At 39.5% G+C, this 25,564-nt stretch overlaps 2 pseudogenes; one reads left to right on the top strand and one right to left on the bottom strand.

Moving 5' to 3' along the window:
• Positions 241-1,086, top strand: Psx1 (placenta specific homeobox 1; annotated as a pseudogene).
• On the bottom strand, positions 20,469-24,817 carry Hspa8-ps21 (heat shock protein family A (Hsp70) member 8, pseudogene 21; annotated as a pseudogene).
• Between the last annotated feature and the right edge of the window lie 747 nt (positions 24,818-25,564).

The following is a 25,564-nucleotide window of genomic DNA, read 5'->3' as shown; positions in this document are numbered from 1 at the left end:
AAAATAAACCCACACACTTATGGTCACGTAAACTTTCACAAAGGAGCCAAAACGGTAGAGTCGATAAAAGAAAGCATTTTCAATGAATGACAATAATCTAACTGGATGACTGCATGTAGAAGAATATAAATTGATCAATTTTTATCTTCCTGTATAAAACTTAAGTTCAAGTAGATCAAGGACCTCCACATAAATCAAATATGGTGAATCTAGTAGAATAGAAAGTGAGAAAGAGGTTGTAAGCCTTTTCGGGAGCAGGGACAGATCCAGTGATTCTCGCCATGGACACTCCTCAAGACAGCTGCCAAAGTTTCCAAAAGCCCCTGAGTCTGGGAGCTGAGGTGGACCTGGAGCAACAGCATGGTGGTAATGCAGTGGTCTCAGAGGCTGGAGAGGAAGGAAACCCATCACAGCGTTTAGTGGTCAGGCTTCTTCAGGGTGGGCTTGATCAGGGAGAACCAGCTCAGGGCCAGTTGACTGGAGGCAAGCTTGCTCAAGAAGAGCCTGCTCAGTTCAGTCTCACCCAGGGAGCTACAGGAGTAGGAGAGGAGGGAGAGAAGATGGAAGGAAGACATGCTGGTGATGGTGCTTCTGGCCCCGAGGATGACAACATCCACCAAGAAGGTGGCCAATGCTCCAATGACCAAGAACAGCCTCAGCAAGAGACAGCCATTCCTGAGGGCAGCAGGAGTCAACAGACTGGGAACAGCCTGGCTCACCAGCTGTACAGTCACACCAGGTTCACTCCATCTCAGCTGCATGATCTGGAGCGCCTGTTCTAAGAGACTTGCTACCCCAGCTTGCAAACAAGGAAGGATGTCGCACGATGGATGGGTGTGGAGGAATGTGACGTGCAGAATTGGTTCCGGATGAGGAGATCTCTTTTCCAGAGAAACAGGAGACTGCTGCTGCTCTGCAGTCTGCCACCACTTCCCCAAAGCAAGTCTCCCTAAAGATTTTGGAGCAGCACTTGAGTGCCACCCCTGTCCCAGAGCCACACGAGGAAGGCTTCTTCTGAGCCACCCATGAAGACCATGACAATCTTTTTTTCTCTACAATTATTTGAGCAATAAAGAGGTGGATTCTAAAAAAAAGTGAGAAAGAGCCTCGAACACATCAGCACAAGGGAAATATTCCTGAACAAAACACCAATGGCTCAGGCTCTATGATCAACAATTGACAAATGGGATTGCATGAAACTGAAAAGCTTCTATAATTCAAAGGACACTGTCGATAGGAGAGAACAGCAACCTAAAATTTGGGAAAAGATCTTTTCCAACCCTACATGTGTTAGAGGACTAGTATGCAAAATATAGAAAGAGCTCAAGGAGTTAGACTCCAGAAAACTGAACAACCCAATAAAAACAAGGTACAGAATTAAACAAAAATTCTCAACTTAGGATTTTCAAGTGGCTGAGAAGCAAGTAAAAAATGTTCAACATCCCTAGTCTTCAGGGAAATGCAAATCAAAATGACCCTGAGATCTGACCTTACATCAGTCAGAGTGGCTAAAGTCAAAAACTTGGGAGACAGCAGTAAAGGATGTAGAGAAAGGAACACTCCTCCATTGCTGGTGGGATTGCAAACTGGTGCAACCACTTTGGAAATCAATCTAGCATTTCCTTAGAAATTTGGGAATAGTTCTACCTAAAGACCCAGATATACCACTACTGGGCATATATCCAAAAGATATTCCAACATATAACAAGGACATGTGCTCCACTATGTTCATAGCAGCCTTATTTATAATAGCCAGAAGCAGGAAACAACTCAGATGTCCCTCAATGGAAGAATGGATACAGCAATACATGGCACATTTACACAATGGAATATTACTCAGCTATTAAATATGATGACTTTATTAATCATGCAGGTAAATGAATGGAACTAGATGATATCATCCTTAGAAAGGTAATGTAGACCCAAAAGGACATACATAGTATGTACTCACTGATAAGTGAATATTAGCCCAATAGCTCAGAATATCCATGATACAACTTACAGACAACATAAAGCTTAACAAGAAGGAAGGCTAAAGTGTGTATGCTTCAATCCCACTTGGATGAGGGAAAAAATAATCACAGAAGGCATAGGGAAGGAGGGATCTGGGTGGGAAATAGAAGGGAAGGGAAAAAGAAGGGTAGCATCAAGTATGGGAAGAGACAGGAGAGATGCCCAGAGGGCAAGAAGAATGAATAGAAATATGTAGCAGTGGAGGGTGGGGAACAGGAGAAACTACTAGAAAGTCCCAGATGCCAGGGATGTGAGAGGCTCCCAGGATCCAATGGGGATGATATTAATTGAAATACAGAATGAAAGGGAGATAGAACCTGAAGAGTCTACCTTCATGTAGATAGGCCCAGTCCCCAGTGGAGGGATGGGACCACTTACCTATCTCAAAATTTTTAACCCAAAACTGTTCCTGTCTAGAGAAAATGCAGGAATACAAATGGAACAGAAACTTAAGGAAAGGCCACCCAGAATTCACCCCACCTAGGGAACCATCCCATCTGCAGACACCAAACCTTGACAATATTACTGATGCCAAGAACTGCTTGCAGACAGGAGTCTGGTATGGCTCACATCTGACAGGGTCTGTTAAGCACATGACTAAGACAGATGTAGATACAAGACAACATTGGTCTGAGCCCAGGGACCACTATGGAAGAGTTGTGGGAAGGACTGAAGGAGCTGAGGGGGATTGCAGCCCTATAGGAAGAATAACAATATGAACTAACCAGATTCCACAGAGAACACAACTACTAAACTGCAAACCAAAAGTATACATGGGAAGGTCCATGACTCCTGCTATATATGTAGCAGAGGACTGCCTAATCAGACATCAATGGGAGGGGAGGTATTTAGTACTGTGGAGTCTTGTTGCTCCAGTAAAGGGGGATGATGCAAGGGGAAAGCCGTAGTAATAGGGGAGGTGGGGGAGCACCCTCTTAGAGGCAAAGTGGAGGGAGTTGGGTTGAGGGGAGAACAGGAAGGGGGACAATCCCATGGGGAGAGAGTTGAACTCTTAGAAGTGTGGAAAATCCTGAGAGCTCAAGGAAGAACACCACTTGTGCTTACATTCCTGGCCCAATAGGAGCCAGTCTAGAGCCCTCTGGACACAGGAATCTAGGAGCAGTCAGAGATAGGATACATCCAATCTCTGCCTGTGCCTAGAGCTGAAAAACAGTCTCTAGGAGCACTGACACACCTGAGAGTAGAGGTAAGACCACTACTTCTGCTCTTAGTAACATGCCAGGAACCCTTCTAATGCAGGAAACCAGGAGAAGTTTGGGACAGGACACTTCCAATTTCTGCCTGTGCCCATAGATAACTCGGTCTCACAGCTCTCTGGACTCAGATCCCATTGGGAGAAAGGCGGTCTCCAGGAGTGCAGACACACAGGCTTACAGGAGGGTCAAGCCACTGTCAGAGACAGCAAGACCAGCTAACACCAGAGAAAACCAGACGGCAAGAGGCAAGCACAGGAAACTAAGCAACAGAAACAAAGACTATGTGGTATAATCAGGGCCCATTTCTCCCACCAAAGCAAATACTGGATATCTAAACACACTGGAAATGCAAGATTTGGATTTAAAATCACATCTCATGATGATGATAGAGAACTTTAAGAAGGATATAAATAACTCCCTTAAAAGAATAAAAGACAACACAGGTAAACAAGTAGAAATCCTTAAAAAGGAAATGTAAAAATCCCTTAAAGATTTACAGGAAAACACAACCAAACAGTTGAAGGAAATGAACAAAACCATCTGGAATCCAAAAATGGAAATAGAAACAGTAAAGAAATCACAAAGGGAGATAAACCTAGAGATAGAAAACATTGGAAAGAGATTAGGAATCACAGATACAAGGATCACCAACAGAATACAAGAAATAGACGAGAGAATCTCAAGGGCAGAACATACCATAGAAAAAACATCAACTAAATCATCAAAGATTATGTAAAATGCAAAAAGCTCCTAACCCAAAACATCCAGCAAATGCAGGATACAGAGAGAAGATCAAACTTAAGGATAATTGGTATAGAAGAGAGCGAAGATTCCCAACTTAAAGGGCCAGTAAATAACTTCAACAAAATTATAGAAGAAAACTTCCCTAACGAAAAGAAAGAGATGACCATAAACATTTGAGAAGCCTACAAAGCTCCAATTAGATTGGACCAGAAAAGAAATTCCTCCTGTCACATAACAGTAAAAACAACAAATGCACAAAATAAAGAAAGAACATTAAAAGCAATAAGGGGAAAAGGTCAAGTAGCATATAAAGGCAGAACTATTAGAATTACACCAGACTTCATACCAGAGACTATGAAGTCGGGAAGATCCTGGGCAGATGTCATATAAACCCAAAGAGAAGAAAAAGGCCAGCCCAGGCTACTACATACAGGAAAACTCTCATTTAACATACATGGAGAAACCAAGATATTCCACAACAAAATAAAATTTACACTATATTTTTCCACAAATCCAGACCTGCAAAGGATAATAGATGGAAAACTCCAACACAAAGAGAAAAACTACACTGTACAAGAAAGAAGAAAGTAATCTTCTTGCATCAAACCACAAAGAGAGCCACACAAACATAATTTCACCCCTAAAATCAGCAAAAATACCGAGAAACAACAATCACTATTCCTCAATATTTGAGTCTTTTGGACTCAATTCCCCAATAAAAAGACAGACTAACAGACAGCATATGGAAAAAGGACCCAGTATTTTGCTACATACTGGAAACACACCTCAGTGAAAAAAGACAGTCACTACTTCAGAGGAAAAGTCTAGAAAACAATTTTCCAAGCACATGGTTCCTAGAAACAATGTGGAATAGCCATTTCAATGTCTAATAAAATCGACTTTTAACCAAAAGTTATCAAAAAAGATAAGGAAGGACATTTCATATTCTTCAAAGGAAAAATTCACCAAGATGAACTCTCAATCCAGAATATCTATGTTCCAAATGCAAGGGCACCTGCATTCCTAAAAGAAAGCTTACTAATATTCAAAGCATACATTAACCCTCACACAATAATAGTGGTAGACTTTAACACCCTACTCTCATTAATGGACAGATCATGGAAACAGAAACTAAACAGAGACATAGAGAAAATAACAGAAGCTATGAATCAAAATGATTTAACAAATATCTATGACATTTAATCCTAAAATAAAATAATAAACCTTCTTAACACCTCATGGTATCTTCTGCAAAATTGACTATATAATCGGTTCAAAACAAGGCCTCAACAGATACAAGAAGATTGAAATAATCTCATGTGTCCTATTAGATCATCACAGGCTAAGGTTGGTCATCATCAACAAAAACAGCAAAAAGGTCACATCAAAGTTGAACAACACTGTACTCAATAATAACTTGGTCAAGGAAGAAAAAAGAAATTAAAGACTTTTTATAATTTAATGATAATTAAGGCATAACATACTGAAACTTATGTTTGACAAAGAAAAGTAGTGCAAAGAGGAAAACTAATAGCTCTGAGTGCCCTCAAAAAGAAACTGGAGAGAGCACAAAACTGGCACCTTCACGGCACAACTAAAAGCTCCAGAATAAAAAGAAGCAAATACACGCAAGGGGAGTAGAAGGTAGGAAATAATCAAATGTAGGGCTGAAATTAACCAAGTAGAACAAAAAGAACTATACAAAGAATCAACCAAACCAGGAGCTGGTTCTTTGAGAAAATCAACAAGATAGATAAACCCTTAGCCAGAATAACCAGAAGGCACAGAGAGAGTATCCAAATTAAGAAAATCAGAAATGTGTTAGGACAAAATGGCAACCAACAGACTGGGAAAAGATCTTTACCAATCCTACAACTGATAGAGGGCTTATATCCAAAATGCAGAAAGAACTCAAGAAGTTAGACTGCAGAGAGACAAATAGCCCTATTAAAAATGGGGTTCAGAGCTAAACAAAGAATTCACAGCTGAGGAATGCCGAATGGCTGAGAAACACCTAAAGAAATGTTCAACATCTTTAGTCATAAGGGAAATGCAAATCAAAACAACCCTGAGATTTCACCTCACACCAGTGAGAATGGCTAAGATCAAAAAATCAGGTGACAACAGATGCTGGGGAGGATGTAGAGAAAGAGGAACACTCCTCCATTGTTGGTGGGACTGCATACTGGTACAACCATTCTGGAAATCAGTCTGGAGGTTCCTCAGAAAATTGGACATTGAACTACCTGAGGATCCAGCTATACCTCTCTTGGGCTTATACCCAAAAGTTGCCCCAACATATACAAAAGACACGTGCTCCACTATGTTCATAGCAGCCTTATTTATAATAGCAAGAAGCTGGAAAGAACCCAGATGCCCTTCAGCAGAGGAATGGATACAGAAAATGTGGTACATCTACACAATGGAATATTACTCAGCTATCAAAAACAATGACTTTATGAAATTCATAGGCAAATGAATGGAACTGGAAAATATCATCCTGAGTGAGGTAATCCAATCACAGAAAAACACACATGGTATGCACTCATTGATAAGTGTAAATTAGTCCAAATGCTTGAATTACCCTAGATGCATAGAACACATGAAACTCAAGAAGGATGACCAAAATGCAAATGCTTCACTCCTTCTTTAAAAGGGGAACAGGAATACCCTTGGCAGGGAATAGGGAGGCAAAGTTTAGAACAGAGGCAGAAGGGACACCCATTCAGGGACTGCCCCACATGTGGTACATACATATACAGCCACCAAACTAGATAAGATGGATGAAGCTAAGAAATACAGGCCAACAGGAACCGGATGTAGATCTCTCCTGAGAGACATGGCCAGAATACAGCAAATTCATAGGCAAATGCCATCATTAAACCACTGAACTGAGAACGAGACCCCGTTGAAGGAATCTTAGAAAGGACTGAAAAAGCCTGAAGGGGCTCGAGACCCCATGTGAACAACAATGCCAACCAACCAGAGCTTCCAGGGACTAAGCCACTATCCAAACACTATACATGGACTGACCCTGGACTCCAACTGCATACGTAGCAATGAATAGCCTAGTAAGAGCACCAGTGGATGGGGAAGCCCTTGTTCCTGCCAAGACTGAACCCCCAGTGAACGTGAATGTTGGGGGAAGGGCGGTAATGGAGGGAGGATGGGGAGGAGAACACCCATAAAGAAGGGGAGGGGAAGGGGTTAGGAGGATGTTAGCCTAGAAACCGCGAAGGGGAATAGCAGCCGAAATGTAAATAAGAAATACTCAAGTTAATAAAGGTGAAAAAAAATAAAATCAGGAATGAAAATGGAGATATAACTTCAGAATCTAAGGAAATTTAAAGAAGCATCAGATCCTACTACAAAAGTTTATATTCAACAAAACTGGAAAATATGGAGGAGTTGGATAATTTTCTAGACAGATACCAAGTACCAAAGTTAAATCGGGATCAGAATAAACCATCTGAAAAGTTCCTTACTTTCTAAAGAAATAGAAGCAGTTATTAAAAGTATTCCAATCAGACTTTCATAGAAGACATAATACCAATACCATCCCAACTATTTTACAAAATAGAAGCAGAAGGAACATTACCCAGTTCCTTCTATGAAGCCACAATCTCCCTTATACCTAATCCACACAAAGACCCAACAAAGGAAAAGAATTTCAGACCAATTTCCCTTATGAATATCAACACAGAAAAGCTCAATAAAATTCTCAAAAACTGAATCCAAGAACATATCCAAATGATCATACATCATGATCAAGTAAGCTTCATCCCAGGGATGAAGGGATGGTTCAATGCATGGAAATCCATCAATGTAGTCCACTATATAAATAAACTCAAAGAAAAGAGCAACATTGAATCTCTCATTAGATTCTGAGAAAGCATTTGACAAATTTTAACACCACTTTTTCTTAAAAGTCATGGAAAGATCAGAAATTCAAGGTCCATACCTAAATATAGTAAAAGCAATATACAGCCGAGTAGTAGCCAACATCAAAGATAATGGAGAGAAACTTGAAGCAATCCCACTAAAATCAGGGACTAAAAAGGCTGCCCATTCTCCTCCTACTTATTCAATATGGTACTTGAAGTCCTAGGCAAAGCAATCGGACAATAAAAAGAGGTCAAAGGGACACGAATTAGAAAGGAAGAAGTCAAAATATCACTATTTGCAGATGATATGATACTATACTTAAGTGACCTCAAAAGTTCAACCAGAGAACTACTAAGCCTGATAAACAACTTCAGCCAAGTGGCTATACATAAAAGTAACTCAAACCATTTAGTAGCATTCTTCTACTCAAAGGATAAACAGACTGAGAAAGAAATAAGGGGAAGGACACCCCTCACAATAGTCACAAATAACATAAAATAGCTTGATGTGACCCTAACCAAGCAAGTGAAAGAATTGTATGACAAGAACTAGACCTCCCATGCTCATGTATTGGCAAGATTAATATTGTAATGACCATCTTGCCCAGAGTGATCTACAGATTCAGTGCAATCCCCGTGAAAATTCCAACTCAGTTCCTCATAGAGTTAGAAAGAGCAATTTTTAAACTCATTTACAGTAACAGAAAACCTAGGATTGCAAAAACTATCCGCAACAATAAAAAATTCTGGGGGAATCACCATCACTGACCTCAAGTTTACTGAGCAATAATGATAAAAACTGTATGGTTTTTGTTCAGAGGCATGCAGGTCCATCAATGGAATAGATATGAAAACCCAGAAATGAACACACACACCTATGTTCTCTTGATATTTGACTTACACCCCACTTACAGGAGAAAAAACAACACATGTCATTCAGCACTGCCTTGAAGCATGGAGTGCTTGGGGAAAGCCAAAATGTGTAAAAACTGACAATGGCCCCGCCTACACATCTCAAAAATTCCATCAGTTTTGTGCTCAGATGCAGGTTACCCACCTGACGGGCCTGCCCTACAACCCTCAAGGACAGGGAATCATAGAGCATGCTCATCGGACGCTCAAATCATATTTAATAAAACAAAGAAGGGGAATTATGATAGAACTCCCCCCAACACCCCGAGTGGCCACTGCTCTGGCCCTTTTTACCTTAAATTTTTTAAATCTTGATGAAGCTGGACAAACAGCGGCTGAGCGACATTGCTCAGAGCCCAAGAGGACAAAAGAATTAGTCAAATGGAAGGATGTATTAACAAATGAATGGAAAGGCCAGGATCCTGTTTTAATAAGATCCAGGGGAGCTGTCTGTGTTTTTCCACAGGACAATGAAAATCCCATATGGATCCCAGGACGACTTACTCAGAGCATCACAGCAAGTGATCAAGAAGGGACTGGGACTCCTGCACCTCCTCACTCTTCTTCCATGGATGCCAGCAACGCTGCAGGGCGAGCTACGATGGGGAATAATGTCAACCTTTCCACTCCTGATGCCGGTGATGTACCACTAACAGGGATTTAGGGTTGGCCTATTTACCTAAGGATCCACAGGTTGAACGACTAAAAGAAAATAGGACTATTCCCCTTAAGGGCAGCCTTTGTTTTGGCATATTCAACAAAACATCTTTTGATCTCCCTTGCATTATGTTATATAATCAATCTTCTGCTTGGTTAAGGGAGGCCACATGGGGAACTGGTGAGGAGGACATTGTGGCTAACGCCACAGTTCTCTATGGTGGTGGCCTTACATTGCATTAATGGTAGCTGCACTGATCTTATGCCCATGGCGATGCTACTTGGAGGAAAGGGCGAAAAGGGACGGTTGTCATTTTCCTGGACGGGGAACATCAAACCTGCTGCCTCTGTCTGGACAGCTACTCATATAAAATATCGCAGTAGTTACCCGCATGCCTTGCTTTATCCCGATCCCTGTTGATACCCCGGGGACCATGACCTTATTTAGAGGAAAAAGAGATTTTGGTACTTCTGCAATTATTGCTGGCATTATTGCTACGACAGCAGTCGCTGCCTCGGTTACTGCCTTGGCATTGGCCTTGTCAAATACAGTACAGACAACCCAAACTATCAATGATTTATCAGCCACCATCTCTGTGGCTCGGGACAGACAGGCCTCGGCCAATACTCAGATATAGGGAGGCCTTATGCTTGTCAACCAACGTATAGATCTGGTCCGAGAGCAATTAGACATTCTATGGCAACTGGCCCAGCTTGGCTGTGAGCAAAAACTCCGAGGCCTTTGTGTCACCTCCATATAATACCCGAGCTGCTAATCTGTCTAAGAGTCTTTCACAGCATCTGTTACAGAATTGGACCTCGGAGTTTGAACAGACACTTCGGGAGCTGAGAGCGACCATCATTCAAGTAAATTCTACCCGACTGGACCTGTCTTTGACGGAGGGATTGTTGTCCTGGATCACCTCAGCAGTCTCTTATTTCAAGGAATGGGTGGGAGTGGGACTTTTTGGAGTGATCCTCTGCTGTGGATTAGTGTTACTCCTCTGGTTGCTTTGCAAATTGAGATCTCAAACAAGAAAGGACAAAGTAGTGATCGCCCAGGCGCTTGTAGCCCTTGAACAAGGAGCGTCAGCCGATATCTGGTTGACCATGATCAAGCAACAGGTCGCCGGCTGGACAGCTCTTGCACTCCTAGAACCTCGGTTCATTGCACAGGATTAGAGTGTCTGGCTTGAGCAGCCCATGAGGGGTGACGAGCTTAGCATCGCACAGGGAAGTTCTACCAAATACGCTCCCTGGAAGGCATGTCATATTACATGAGGGTTTCTGCCCCAGTTTTCCCTCCCTCGAAAAATGGCAGTGCGACGGGTCGGGAGTGCCCTGGGTCCCAACAACAGCCTAAGGGTATCTCTCTTGTACAGGTTCGCCAACTTTGTACGAGGATATGACCTCTGTCTTTGCCCTCCTATGTCTGGGTGTCCTGTTTGCTTAAAAAAAAAACAGAAAAAGGGGAGATGTGAGGAGCTGTCCGAGGAGCTGTCCTCACATATGTGAGGAGCTGTCCTCACATACTCCATTACAAGATGGCACCGGCATCCGGCAGAACGCACCTAGTAAAAAGGGCAATACGCAGGTGCCTGGTAACTTCCCTACTCAAAGGGAAACGTACGTTTTGGTACGTCATCTGACATAATTGGCAGCGACCAGTCAGAGAGTGACACGTCCTAGGCGAGGATAGTTTCCTATATAAGGGACGGTTATTCCTCACTCGGCATCTCCGCATTGTAAGCTTATGCTCTCCCTCTCAAGACGCATTAAAGCTTTTCTGCAGTAGGATCCTGTGTGTGCCGCGTCGTTCCTGCTGGCGAGACGTAGCGTGGGACAAAGCAGCAAAAACCTTGCAGTGTTAAAAGCTAAGCATTTTCAACATATGATGCTGGTTTAAGTAGAGGTCAGCATGTATAAGAATGTAAATCAATCCATTCTTATCCTCCTGTACAAAGCTAAAGTCCAAATGGATCAAGGGCCTCCACATAAAACCAGATGCACTCAAATGAATAAAAGAAAAAGTAGGGAAAAGCTTCCAGCATATGTGAACTTGGGATAATTTCCTGAACAGAAAACCAATGGCTTTTGCTCTAAAATCAAGAATCATAAAATTACAAAGCTTCTGCAAGGCAAAGGACACTGTCATTAGGACAAAATGGTAAGCAACAGACTAGGAAAAGATGTTTACCAATTCTATATCTGATAGAGGGCTAATATCCACAATATCCAAAGAACTCTAGAATTAGACTTCTGAGGATCAAATAACCATATTAAAAAAGAGGTACGGAGCTAAACAAAAAATTCTCAGCTGAGGAATATCGAATGGCTGATTAGTGCCTAAAGAAATGTTCAACATCCTTAGTCGTCAGGGAAATGCAAATCATAACAACCTTGATATTCCACCCAGTACCAGTCAGAAAGGCTAAGATCAAAGCCTCAGGTGACAATAGATGCTGTTGAGGCTGTGAAGAAAGAGGAACACTCCTCCATTGTTGGTGGCATTGCAAGCTGGTAAATCCACTCTAGGAATCAGTCTGGCATTTCCTCAGAAAATTGTACATAGTTCTACATGAGAACCCAGATATACCACTCCTGGGTATATACCCAAAAGATCCTTCAATATAAATCAAGCACACATGCTTCACTATGTTCATAGGAGCCTTATTTATAGTAGCCAGAAGCTGGAAAGAACCCAGATGCCCTTCAATAGAGGAATGGATACAGAAAATGTGGTACATCTACACAATGGAATACTACTCATCTATTAAAAACAATGACTTTGGTCCCCAGCTCCGAAAAAAAGAAAAAAAACCCCAATGACTTCATGATATTCATAGGCAAATGGATAACATTAAACAATATCATCCTAAGTGAGGTAACCCAATCACAAAAAAAAAAAAAATCACACATCACACAACTCACTGTTAAATGGATATTTTCCCAAAAGTTCGAATTATCCAAGATTTAATCCAGAGACCACATGAAGCTCAAGAAGGATGACAAAAAAATTAATAATAATGTCTACTATTTTAGCTATGATCTTTTTAAAAATTTTAATTTGAGTCTATTAAGTATTTGATATGGAAGCCCCATTAAAGTTGAAATCTTCATGCTAATTTGAAAAAGTTATCTGCTATGTGTTCCAATATTTCGATATTATGAGACACTATCTAATAGTAAAACATCCTTATGCATATATTTTGTGTATTTAATGAGGAAATCTTTCACTTCTTTTTCATGTTGAATCAGAATAGGAAATCTCTATCCATTTTGCATTATGTACCCACATCAAAAGGGAAAGTGGCATAGCAGTGCCATAGACAGACATTTAGGTATGTTCAACTGGGCCAGTTGTCCTCTCTCTGTAAGGAATAAATAGATTGAGTTTATTTGTCTTTGTTCCTGCTCCAAGACGCAATCACATTGAGAACAGTACCGGATATAATTCATAGAAGTAGTCCAGAAGACCAGCCTTTTTTTTGAGACTCAGAGATGTTATGCAATTTTTCAGTGAGTTTATTTTTTCTGGAAAGAGCATTTGGATTGGATTTCCAACAGTTACCTTCTATTTTCCTAATTTCTTTTTATGTTTATATTGATTTGTTCAATTTGTCACAGAAAAAGAGTGCTACCCATTGGCCTTCAAAAATATCACTCTTCTTATCCAATCTTATAGCCTAGACTTTTTACTTTCAAGTTTATGAAATTTCCTTTTTTCATATTCATATTATACTGGTGCTTGAAAACAAACTAAACCTCTGCTAAATATAGCAAATTAATAAAATATTCACATTTTGAAATGCAGAGTTAGACACTCTCATGTCTGATGGACATACTTTATTAGATTAAACAGTGACCATTAAGAATTTAAGTTCTGCCAAAAGAAAATGAAGGCCAACATAAAAATTCTTAATTGATGAAAATGTGGAAGCCAACTGACCATGGAAGTCTACACACAATACATACATCTGTACCACAACCCTTACATTTAAGACCCATTGAGTAGCACAGCCAAGGGCTCTAAAAGAGTGTAAGAAACATCATCTGTTTCATCTTAGAAATGTTTATTTGAGCTTCTCAAATCATTCAACACACTCTGCCCACCATATCACTGAGGAGTCTCTCTTTGATGAAGTCAGAAAGTAAAGAAATTAGACTAGAACTGAATCATAAAAAAGGGCAAGAAGGCCACATTTTGGTTCTCTGCCTGGGATAGACTTGTTTGAAGAAATAAGTAAAGACACAGGAATCAACCACTTAGATACATCTGAGAGACTTAGTGTTGTGAAGAAAGTAAAAATTTTACTTGAAATTATTGTTACAACTAAATAAAACTTCTCTGGTATAATTCCCATCTAATGAAAACATAATCAACAAATATAAAATTAACCCTGTGTACTAAATTTGGTGGTCCCATTAGAATTCCAAATTAAGTTAAAATTTTATTTTTTCCCCTGTCAGGGAATGACTTAATATACCATTTTCCTTAAGGAAACTTTGGAGGAATTCTTCATCCTTTGATTGAACAAAAATTAATGTAGACTCATTTTTAGTTTTCAGGGGATTTAATCCATAATTTATGCTAAAATTGATCATTAAGTTTGAGCTAGAAAAATATATAGTAAATGTTTAAAACTGTGAAAATATAATATATTCAATTGGTCCCCATATACTGTGAGAATTGAAAATCAGGGTAAGATTAGTGGGTACCCAGTAGAGGGTAAGCTGTGATATGAAATCCCAATGACCAGAGGGACTCCCAAACCACCATAGACACATAAAGGTGATCAGGCACTAAGATGTGCTCTCTGAGTCAGAGTAAAGGATTCTGAACCCAACTTTATGTTTTCCCTGATCTCTCATTGTTCTTCAGTTATTAAACTGGAGTGGAAATCAGCTGGTATTGTGTATCTTGGGTCTTTGAACCTCTTGTACTTCACATTGTCCAATAATTCAAGGACACATGATCCACTATGTTCATAGCAGCCTTATTTATAATAACCAGAAGCTGGAAAGAACCCAAATGTCTTTCAACAGAAGAATGGATACAGAAAATGTGGTACATTTACACAATGGAGCACTACTTGGTTATTAAAACAATGACTCCATGAAATACATAGGCAAATGGATGGAACTAGAAAATATCATCCTGAGTGAGGTAACCCAGTCACAAACAAACACATATGGTATATACTCACTGACAAGTGGATATTAGACCAACAGCTTGGATACTAAGAAACAATTCACAGATCAAATGAAGCTCAGAAGGAGGAAGATCAAATGTGGATGGTTCAGTGCTTTTAGAAGGGAGAACAAAATACTTACAGGAGGAAATACAGGGACTGAAGGAAAAGTCATCCAGAGACTGCCCTACCTGGAGATCCATCCCATATGAAGTCACCAAACCCAGTCATTATTACTGATGCCAAAAGTGCCAGGAGCCAGATATCAGTGTCTCCTTGTTGCTGTAAAATTATTTTTAAAAAATGTTGTCTTTTATCCCACTCTAGGTCCAGCACTGTAGTGCCCCAAGATATCTAGTAGATATCTTCATCTCAGTCAGCAAAGTATCTCACCCACTCTGTTCCATCCCATATCACACTGCCAAAGGCTTCTGAGCATGGTGACAATCTCTCTACCTATCTAGTTCCCAAGGCAGGTTGTTACCATGCCAGAAATATATATCTCAATTCTGTGGTGACCCAGTGTATTCACCACCACAAACTCTCTTAAACTTAAATTGACATATGAAAGAACACACAACACAATAATCTCTGATCCAATTGATAATATATCACTTGCTCATCTAGACACAGAAAACCCTGCATACATCCGTCCCTTAAGAATATTCATAACAACCTGTAAATGTGCAGAGAGGAATCTTAAAATCAGCCTCCATGTTCTCCCAGTGGCTTCTTCTCTGCCTCTCTTCCAGTCTCCTCATCTCTCTAAAACTTTTCTCCCACCCATCCTTTCTTTTTGTCCAATGACAGGCCTCATTCTGTCTTGTACCTGCCTACACCTGTGTGATGACATCATCCTACATCTCCTGAGAGATTCTGCTAAAGCCTTATGATACAGATGAGGAGGCTTGCAGCTAACCATTGGACTGAGCAAGGGGACCACAATAGAGGAGTTAGAGAAAGAACTGAAGGAGTTGAAGGGGTTTGTAACACTATAGGAAGAACAACAATATCAACCAACCAGACACCCCCACCCCAGAGCTCCCAGGGACCAAATCACCAACGAATGAATATACATGGAGGGACTCTTGGCTCTAGCCGCATATGTCACAGAGAATGGCATTGTCTGGCATCAATCAATAGGAGAAACCCTTGGTCCAGTGTAGGGGAATGCCAGAGCATTGACTTGGGAGTGGGTAGGTAGGAGTGGGAGCATCTTCATAGAACCCAGGAAAGAGGGAGGGGGATGGGAGGGAGGAAAGGGGATAACATTTGAAATATGAATACATAAAATATCCAATAAATGAAACTACAAAAATGATGAAAATTGAAACAAAGAAACAAAGTAACAAAGAAAGAGACAAAGAACGAAACAATGAGGGAAAAGGAAAGGGTAAAGCCACCTTAAAGAGAAGTCAAACCTGCAGTGAAATGTAATGAGTAAAGCTCAGAAACAGGAGAGGTTTCAAATGCCACACTACTCTGATAAATTATTCTTAAGAAAGTTAAGGTTCATAAGTAATATTAAAAAATCAGCAAAGGCTCATTATGTACTTTGTGACAAGGAAAACTAAGTATGCAAGAAGCACACGATTGTTCCTCATATCTTCCTCACAAAACAAAAAATAAAATCATAAGAGTTTTTTTTTCAATTTCCTATATTATCTGGACTGCATTTGAGTCCTTCATGTCATATTGCCTCTTACCCTTACTATTCTACTTCTATGTTCTTTATTATTACTATTACTATTTATTATTATTTAATTAAAATAAAATAACATAATTTTCAGCTATAAATTAATACATACATAAAGCAACCTGCTATTCTCATTTAGTGTTGCCTTCATGTAAATTTTTCTAGGGCTAATCACTTTATATTCAATAACCAATTGGGAGTCTTATCCCAGGAAATGACTAATTCTCCCTTTCTCAACAGTTGTTAATTGCCTGTAACTCCCTGTCTGAATGTGAGATCTATGAGATTTCCCTCATCTTCACTGGATGTCAACTGTTCGGGGTATTATGTAAGTCTTACTTAGATACCAATGTTGTTAAGATTGTATAAGCATTACTTCGCTATCTTAGCTAAAAGAAACAATCTTACAACTGACCTCCTGGTCCTCTTTCTTTTACAGATTTTCTGACTAGTCTTCTGCAATGTCCTCTAAGCCTTAAGTTTAAGGGTTATACTGTAGATGTATCACATGGTTCTGGGCAGCCCATTGCTGGTTGTTCTTTGCAATTTGGTTACTTGAGGCTTTCTGTAACTATCTCCTGCATCTGCAAAAAGATGCTTCTTTGATGAGGGATGATAGCTGCAGCAGTGACCTGTAAGCATTCTTGTAGGATCATACTTTAGAATGCAGTTAGAGGGTATACTGATTTAGAAAAGTGGTAGTTGTAGATTCTTTTCTAAGACCCATGATTAGTCTTTTGTAGTTGGCTAAGTTTGTAGTAACAGGCATGATTTTTGCCCACTAAGAAGTTGTTGAGTCCAATTAGACAGTTGCTGGATACCACTAAGATATAAATGCCATGATTGTACTTTTAGGTTTAGCTTGCTCTGATGGTCATTTTTGTGATTCATAGATATCACAGCTTCTCTCCACTTGCATATTACCTTTCAGTACTACAAAAACTAGTCTTCAGAGAGGAGGCTTTAGGTCAGTTTCAGGTCAAATCTTCTGAGTCCTGTTTCTAAAGTGTTTGACATGTGGAGCAAGGGGATTTATCTTCTATTTCTAGGCAGCCAAGGGCAACATCGACATGCTACATTGTTTTTGGGAGTCTCTTTGATTCCTCTGACCAGCAACACAAAAGAATGTTTCTCAGGCATGGTACTGGAGCTTTTGTTAGACTGTCTGTGGTCTTATTGAGGAATTTTATCACTGTAAGTGATATAATAATATTTAAAAACACACACACTCATACACATACACACACACACACACACACACACACACACTATATTCTACATACATATAAGCACAAATATCTTGGTTGTTATCTTAACAACAACTGTAACCAAGTAAAACCCAAGCAGCTGGATGTGACATTGAAGAATTTTCTTATATGGAACATTTGAGGTAAAAAGACTCAGTCTAAATCTGGATCATATTTTCTGGAGGTAACCTACACACAAAAGAAAGAAAGAAAGGAAGAGAGAAAGAAAGAAAGAAAGAAAGAAAGAAAGAAAGAAAGAAAGAAAGAAAAAAGGAAGGAAGGAAGAAAGGAAGGAAGAAAGGAAGGTAGGAGGAAGGAAGGAAAGAAGGAAAAAAACATGGAAGAAGGGACTGATTCTTTTTGCCTACTTGTTCTCACTCTCTCTGACAAGTTCTTCTGTCTTGTTGTTGGGGTGTCAGGAGCCACCATAGGAGCCACTAAAAACTATTAGGAGATCTTCCAGAGATGGGTCTAGCTTGGATTAAAATCTGTGATGGGTTTGATCTATAGGCCTAGGAACAATTCATTTTAGGAAAGATTTCTGCTATTAATATGCTTTTTCTGTTATTAAATATATATAACAATCACTGAGCATTAGCCCACCATTTTGAGCAGGTCTCTGCAGCACAACAAAGAAATACTGTCTTGTAATGATGCTATATAGTCAAATAGATGATTTCTTAATCCTTAGTGATGGTCCTATAAAAATTCCTAAAATTATATCAGTAATTATTAAGCTCTTTTATACTGAGACTGCTATTAGGTTATCTCTGACAATCAAAACTGCAATAAGAACTCTGCGAGTCTGTAGCATCATGAGTTAATTGCTTCTGAGATAGCAGGTATGCTTCTACTGCTCAGAGCACATTCTAAGAGGTTATAAAGCCATTAAACAAAGGACATAAAAAGGGAACTAATGATATACTATAGGTGCTAGGACAGAAGATAAAATATTGTCTGGGTTTATTGTACAAAATTTCACTAATGTCTTGGTCACAAAAGTTTTGGTTTTTAACTCTTCATGAACCTGTCGAGCTTGGTACAGATGATTATTCAGATAATTATTCCTAATGCACATACATGTAAATATTCTTTGTTGTAAACGTCTTATTGATTTTATGATTTTAATTTATGGGTAAACTTGTGATGAACTTTTAAACCACATGATCATACATTCAGAAAGATATTTAAGTGCTGAGGACAAAGAGAAGAGAGCATTCTCTTTGTCTCTCTTTTCTTAGCATTACCTATTTTGCTTTTTTCTTAGGCCCCTTATCTCCCCCCCCCCTTTTTACAAGCTCTGTTCCCCTCTTTCTTGTCATCAACTCTTCTTGGGTATGACTTCCTTTTGTTCTAAAACTTTCAAATGTGCTGTTAAGTTGCTAGTACAAGGTATTTCCCATTGTTTTATGTAGGCACTTAGTGTTAGAAATGTTCCTTTTAGCACTGCTTTCACTCTGTCCCATAAGCTTGAGTATATTGTATATTTATTTTCTTTTAATTCTGTAAAATTTTTAATTTTTTATTTGTCTTGACTCACTTTTTATTTAGTAAAGAGTTTTCAAGTTTCCAAGAATTTTTAAACTTTCTGTTATTTCTGTTATTTTTGGTATCAGAATGCAGGGAGTTGCTTCAATTTTCTTATTTCTGTTGAGACTTGTTTTCTGTCTGAATATGAGGTTAATTTTGGAGAAAGTTATAAGAGTTGTTGAGAAGAACATGTATTCTTTAGTGTTTGGATGAAGTGTTTAGTCCATTTGATTTAAAACATCAGTTAGCATTGGAATTTCTCTGTTTAGTTTGTGTCTTAATGACAGGTCTCTTGGTGAGAAAGCAGTATTGAAGTATCCCAATATCAGTGTATAAGGGTCATTGTGTGATTTAAGCTGTATTAGTATTTTGTTCTGTTTTGTTTTTAACTTGGGTTCCTTTGTACTTGAGGCATAGATGTTCAAAATTAAAATGTCATTTTGAAAGGTTTGTTTGTTTGTTTTTTACCTTAAATGAGTATTTAGTGTTCTTCCTTTTCTCTTTTGATTAGTTTTGGTTTAAAGTCTATTTTGTTAAATTTTATTAAAATGTCTACACCAGATTTCTTCTCAGGTCTATTACTTGATATAACTTTTTCTAATGTTTCCAACCATGAGGTAGTATCTATTTTTGGTGTTAAGGTGTTTTTCTTGGAAGAAGCAGAAGGATGAATCCTGTGGTCTTTTATTGTGGAATTGAAATTATTTATAATTGAGAAATATCAGTGACCAATAATTGCTGATGCTGTTATTTTGTTGTTGGTGTTGTTGTTGGTGGTGGTGGTGGTAGGGGTGATGGTGGTGGTGGTGCTGCTGCTGCTGTGCATATGCATGTGCCTGTGTGTGCATATGCACATGTGCTGTTTTGCTTTTGGTTTTGCTGATGTGAGATTATTTAGTTAATCTCAGTAGGTTGGTTGTTTTCCGTCTAACACTTTCTGTAGCTAGATAAATATTGTTTAAATTTTAATTTATAATGGAATATCTTATTTTCTTCATCTATGGTGAGTGAAAGTTTTGCTAGCTATAATACTCTATTCTAGCATCTGTGGTCTCTTACGGTCTATTGCATATCTGTCTAGGTCCTTCTGGCTTTAAGAGTCTCATGAGAAGTCAAGTGTACTTGCAATAGGTCTGCCTTTTCTGCTACTACATCATTTTCCTTTGTAGCTTTTAGCACTTCTTCCTTCATTCTTTATGTTTACTACTTTGAGTATTATTTGGTGAGGGTGGAAGGGCTTTGTTTTATATTTTAAGCTTTTTGGTGTTCTATGTGCTTTTTTTTGCCAATTTACATAGTTTTATTAGACATACTTGTAATTAGAAGTTCTAAATTTGGGTCTCTGTGGAATAATGCTATACTCTACTTGGATTGACTTAATAGACCTCTTCAATGGTGGGACCTGAAGAAGCACCACTAGATGGAGGAGCTCCGCCATGAGGGAATCCACTAGGCATTCCTTCAGGCCTGACACCAGCATTTTGGTACATCTTGGTAATGATAGGGTTACAGACTTTCTCCAGTTCTTTCTGCCGATGCTCAAATTCTTCCTTCTCTGCAGTTTGGTTCTTATCCAGCCTGCTGATTATTTCATTGCCCCTGTCAAGAATCCTTTGTTTATTCTCATCATTGATCTTGCCTTAAAATTTCTCATCTTCAACAGTTACTTTCATGTCGAAAGCACAGGACTCCAGTGAATTACTGGAGGAAACTTTATCTCTCTGTTTCTTATCCTTAGCTTTTTACTTCTCAGGTTCTTGGAACACACATTTAATATTCTCCTTACTCTAGTGGCCCTTATCATTCATAATGGTAACCTTGTTCTCATTTCCTATGCACTTATCTAAACAGAAACATTGAGGATGCCACTAGCACCAATATCAAAAGTAACTTCAATTTGAGGAAGCCCACAAGGTTCTTGAGGTATACCTGTAAGCTCAAACTTTCCAAGGAGGTTGTTGTCCTTGGTCATGGCCCTTGTCTTAGGGTTTTATTGCTGTGAACAGACACCATGATCATGCCAGTTTAATAAAGAACAACATTTAATTAGGGCTGGCTTACAGTTTCAGAGGTTCAGTCCATTATCAGCAAGGCAGGAGCATGGCAGCATCCCAGCCAGGCATGGTGCAGGATAAACTGAGTTCTGCATCTTCACCCAAAGGAAGCCAGGAACACGCTGAACATCCCCAGTCAGCTAGGAGGAGGGTCTTCAAGCCCACCCCTACAGTGACACACTTCCTTCAACAAGGTCACACCTTCTAATAGTGCTATTCCCTGGGCCATACATATGCAAACCATCACATTCCACTCCCTGGCCTTCATAGGTTTGTTTAAACACAAGAGTCTATGGAGGCCATACCTAAATTTAGTATAATAAAAAAAAAGTACATTTAATTCAACTTCCAAAGTCCCTACAGTTTATAGCAGTATCACCAATGTTAAAAGTCCAAAGTTCAAAGTCTCTTCCAAGAACCATCTAATCATTTAATTGTAATCCCTAAATTAAGACAGGCAGCCAGCTGAGCAAACTTCAAACTCTGCCATCTCCATGTCTAATGTCAAAGTGGTCTTAAGACTTCAACTCCTTTTTCATCTTTGTTGACGACAACAAACTTCTTTCTCCTGAGCTGGTTCCACTCCCTCTTAGCAGCTTTCCTCAGCAGATAACCTGTGCCTCTGGCATCTTTAACATCTTTGGTTCTCCAAGGCAGGTTCAATGTTACAGCTTGTTTCAATGACTGTGATCAATATATGATCCTCCAAAAGGCTGGCTTCACATCTCCAGCTCTGCCCTCTGTAGCAGTTTAATTTCAGGTTGATCCATACTGCACTGTTGCTGTTGTTCTTGGTGATCATCCCATGGAACTGGCATCTTCAATACACTGGAGCCTTCCGTTGCATCTAGGCTTCACCAATAGCCTCTCCTAGACTCTCTTCATGGTGCCAAGCCTCAACTCCTTTTCCTGACCCCTTCAGTCTTGGACCATCAATTTCAACTGAAGGTACACCTGTACCAATGATCGTCTACGGCCTCTCACAGTGCCCAGCCTTAGCTGCTCTTCATGACCCTTTTATGCCTTCAAAACCAGTACCACCTGGGTGACTCTTACACATTGCCAAGTCCAGCCACAGCATGAGGTACAACCTTGGCATCTCTGGAACACAGCTTTCAAAAAACACTTCCTAGAAGATTTCACCTCAGTCATGCTGATCTCTTTCTTAGGTTCAGCTAACCAGCATCAATTGTCCCCGTAGTCTCCTTCTCCTCTTGTATATAAAGCCAAAGACACATGGCTGAAGCTGCTGAGTTCTGCTACTTGCAGGAGTGGAACATGACCCTCTTATTCTATTACATTATCACTAGCTTCCTCTGTTCTTACTCCTTCACTGCCTAAATTTGGCTGTCCTGGACCTTGCTCTGCAGATTGACCTTGAATTTAGAGATCTTTACACCTGTCTCCTTGGGTTAAATGTTTGTAACAAGTTGCCTGGAGCTAACTTAGCTGAGTGGAATCTTGCCTCAAGGTCATTATTTTCTTAATTTAGTTTAATATCCCTGAACACAGGATTCAACTCCATTTCACTTCTTGGTGTCCTTTTAATACTCGAACCATATATTTTATATTTTTCCTTTCTCAACTTCCCTTTTTTCATTAAAATGCTCTTCATGAGACTTAACCAGAGAACAAAGTCTATGATGGGTGTTTCTGATATTTCCTTTGTCAATGTAATTAATCTGACTCTTTTAACCTTAGCCTCAGGCAGACTCTTCAGACTAGGGCAAAAGGCAGCCACATTCTTTAGCAAAATACCACAAAAGCAGTCTTTATAGCCCATACTGAAATTCTTCTCCTCTGTAATCTCTTGAGCCAGGCCTGCACAATTCAAAACACTCTCGGTAACAAAGACTTCCTCATTCCTATTAAGATAGCCCATTAAGCCCCATTTAAACCATTCCACTGCTTTCCAAATCCAAAGTTCCAAAACCCACATACTTCCAAACAAAAGCATGGTCAGGTCTATCGAGGCAATACCACAGTCCCTGGTACTAACTTCTGTCTTAGTTAGGATCTTATTGCTGTGAACAGACATCACGATCAATGCAAGTTTTATAAAGGACAACATTTAATTGGGACTGGCTTACAGGTTCAGAGGTTCAATCCATTATCAGGAAGACAAAAACATTGGTAGTATCCAGGCAGGCATGATGTAGTTGGAGCTGTGTCTACATCTTCATCCAAAGGAAGCCAGGAACAGGCTGAGCATCCCCAGGCAGCTAGGAGGAGGGTCTTCAAGCCTACCCCCACAGTGACACACTTCCTCCAACAAGGCCACACCTTCTAATAGTGCCACTCCATGGACTAGGCATATGCAAACCATCACTTTTACCCTTTTAACTTTATACACCTGAATGAGTTGATTGTCAGAGTAGATTGACAGATTGACAGATTGACAGAGTAGGCTGATAGAGTAGGTGATGAAAGTCTATGTTTGCTTGGTGGGAATGGGGGTATTGCAGTTGATGAGGATAGTCATAACTCCACCAGCAGTTTCACTACCAAGGGAAAGAGGAGTGACATTCAAGAGAAGGGAAATCCTGAACATTCTCAAACTTGTCTCCAGATAGAATGGCTGTCTGGACAGCTGCACCACAATCAACAGCTTCATCAGAATTAATGCTCTTATTTAGTTCTTTTCCAATTGAAGAAGTCTTTCAAAAGCTTCTGAATCTTGGGGATTCTGTTAGAACCACCCACCAGGAAATATCATGGATCTGTGACTTGTCTAGCTTGGTATCTCAAAGGGCCTTCTCTACAGGGTCCATTGTGCCACAGAACAGATCAGCATTCAATTCCTCAAATGGAGCCTGGGTAATGGAAGTATAGAAGTCAATTTCTTCACAGAGAGAATCAATCTCAATACTGGCCTGCATGCTGTAGGAGAGGGTGTTCTTGGCCTGCTCACAAGCAGTGTGGTGACACTAGACAGCTCTCTTGTTCTCATTGATTTCCTTCTTGTGCTTTTGCATAAAATCAGCAATGAAGTGGTTGATCACCCATTCTGTTGTCAAAGTGTTCACCCAAGTGGGTATCTCCAGCTGCTGATCTGACTTCAAAATTTTCATCCTCAAAAATTCTACATTCTAAATCAAAAATTGGCACATCTCTTTCAGCTCTGACTTTCTTATCTAAACCATAAGCAATAGCAGCACAGTTGGTTCACTGATAATTCAAAGTACATTGAGGCCAGCAATAGGTCCAGCATTTTTTGTTGCCTGTTACTGAGAGTCAGCAAAGGAAGCTGGCACTGTGACCACGGCATTAGTAACAGTCTTTCCAAAGTAAGCTTCTGCAAATCCCTTCATCTTCATCAGAATCATTAAGGACACTTCCTATGGGTAGAAACTTTTTGTCTCAACTTGGACCTTGGGTCTGTCTGCCTCATTTACCACCATGAAGGTCCAGTTCTTCATAACAGACTGAACAAAAGAATCATTAAACCTACATCCAATCAGATGTTTGGCATCAAAAACTGTGTTGGTAAGGTTTATTGTAACCTAATTCTCTGCAGCATCCCCAATTAATTGTTCTGTGTCAGTAAAAGCAACATAATTAGGCATGGTACAGTCACCCTAGTTATTGACAATAATTTCCACCTTTCCATGCTGGAAGACATTCATACAAGAATAGGTGGTGCCAGTATCAATGCCAACTGCAGATCCTTTGGACAGGGTTGCTTGAGTGTAGGTCTGGGTGTGTTGATGAGGAGACTATACAAATCCCTGAGAGCTGCCTCAGTGTTCAATGAGTCTATGTGCTTCTTGTACCTTTATAGGTATCTATTTCCTTTGATTAGAAATATTTTTTCTATAATTTTGTTGAAAATATTTTCTGTACCTTTGACTTCTGTTTCTTCTCTTTTCTGTGTACCTACTATTCTTGTGTTTGGTCTTTTCATGGTTTTCAGATTTCTTGAATGTTTTGTATCAGGAGATTATCAGATCTAATATTTTCTTGATTCATTTCTTCTATTGTATCTTTAAAGCTTGAAATTTTCTTCTAACTCTTGTATTTTATTGATAAAGCTTTTCTTTATGGTTCTGTTAAAATTGTTGATTCTTTTTTTTTAACTTTCAAAATCCCCTCTTTTTTGTTTATTGATTTTATTTCCAAAGTCAGGTCTTGAACAGTTTTATTTATTTTCTTACATTGTTTGTGTTTTCCTGGCTTTTCTTAGGATATTTACCCATTTCATCTTTAAAGGTTTCTATCAAATGCATAAAGGGTATTTTATGGTCTTTTACTTGTGCTTCAGATATGTTGGAATATTCAGAGCCCGGTATGCTAAGATAGCTGTGCTGTGTTACTATGACTGATGGTAATTGGTTTTATGCTGGCATGTAGGTACCAGGGTTTGGAATGATTAAGGTGTACATGCCAATTCTGGATTTGTCTTTTTTGGGTATGTGTTT

Source organism: Rattus norvegicus, chromosome 3 (genome assembly GCF_021556685.1).
Source record: "Rattus norvegicus strain SHRSP/BbbUtx chromosome 3, alternate assembly SHRSP_T2T, whole genome shotgun sequence".
Lineage (NCBI taxonomy): Eukaryota > Metazoa > Chordata > Mammalia > Rodentia > Muridae > Rattus > Rattus norvegicus.
Note: the sequence above shows the minus strand (reverse complement) of the source record. Positions and strands in the feature narration are given on the sequence as shown.